Genomic DNA, 1538 nt, shown 5'->3' with positions numbered 1-1538 from the left:
TCCGCGGCCCCGGGCGCCTCCCGAGACCCAGGCGAGATCCCGTTCCCGGCTTCTTTCAGGTTTGGAATAAAAAGTGCACTTCGAGACACGGCGAACACGGAAAGTGTGCTGGCCCGCTCTCAAAATACCCTTGCCGGCAAAAAGCCTTCCACTATTTTGGCTTCTGCTTTCTGGCAGCCGAGAGCGTACGATGTATGGACAGCAGGGTATTTCTGTGGCTTTGGCATATGCCTATTTTGTACACCCACTTATTTTTTTTTAAGTAGTGAACTGGCTTTTCCTCTCTTCCCCCTCCCCCCCCCATGACTTCGTTTAATCTTTTTTTTATATATGTAATTTTAAAAGGGAAAGGGAAATGTCAGCACTTCAAAGCAGTGCTTGCTACGGGATAAAAATAATGCACCTGGATAAATAAAAACAAATCAATCAAAATGTAGTTTGAATCTGTAGTTAGTAAGTTTATAAAGTTGTTTCTGATTGCCATGTCCTTTATGAGATGAGTCTGATTTCAGTCTCATCCTTTGCTTATTTGTTTTACTTCTGCTCAATTCATAAAACGGGGCTGCTTTTTCCCCCAGCTTCTGATAGTTTCTCAACTCTGAATGGCCAAGTTCTCTTAAATGGAATTACATGAAATGCAGAAGCTTTTCTCTTTGCAACCACAGGACAACTGTTTAAAGCTATTTGTTTTCAACAAACTTGAATTTTGGGGGCTTAGCTGATGAGTTCTGCCAGTTTGGTAATATAGCTTGCTTAAAAGCAATGTGTGGGAGTTCAGCAAGCAGGAAGTTCAGTGAACTTTTCCTTGCACTTCAAAGATACTTCTAATTAGCAAAAAAAAAAAAAGTTTGAGATCTGGCAGCATTTGGTACCTGTGAGGATTTTGGAATGTTCATGAAAGACAGCTGTAAAGAAAGGCTATTCCTTGCCATTTACAGTTGTGCTACTGTACAGTGATTGTGTTGTAAGAATGAATATGCAGGGAGCAGTCAGTGTAAGGAACCGTGGGTGCCAAAATACATAATTAATAAAAAATAATTACACGTGTGCTTAAACATGCAGATTAAAAACAGAGGAATGCATTATGTATAGTAATTGGATATGTTTAGAATCACACTTCCTTTGTAGGCAACACAACTGCTTTCTCTGTGCTTGTTGAGTTACAATGCTTGGCACTTCTTAAGTGGAAGAGGGTTTTAAAACATGTGCGTGTACATACAACTTTTGGAGAAAAAGGGTTTGTTTGACTGATTTGTGTTGCCTGTGCAGCATGAATGTAGGAACAGGAAAACAAGAGGGTTCACTGTAAGCGTATGCTTTATCGACAGTGTTTATTTTAACACGCTCTTAGGATATCATAGCTTCCTATGGCTGTGTTCAAATATAAAATCAGGCAACTTTCAGACTTAAGTCTGCTAACTTGGAAATTAATAGAGGTAAAATTAATTTATTAATTGATTTAGCAGTTATTAATATAGCTGCTTTTATATCAGGTACTTTTCAAGAGTGTAATGGTTCTTATATATTTTTTAGTGAAT

Source organism: Phaethon lepturus, unplaced genomic scaffold (genome assembly GCF_000687285.1).
Source record: "Phaethon lepturus isolate BGI_N335 unplaced genomic scaffold, ASM68728v1 scaffold6843, whole genome shotgun sequence".
Classification (NCBI taxonomy): domain Eukaryota; kingdom Metazoa; phylum Chordata; class Aves; order Phaethontiformes; family Phaethontidae; genus Phaethon; species Phaethon lepturus.
Note: the sequence above shows the minus strand (reverse complement) of the source record.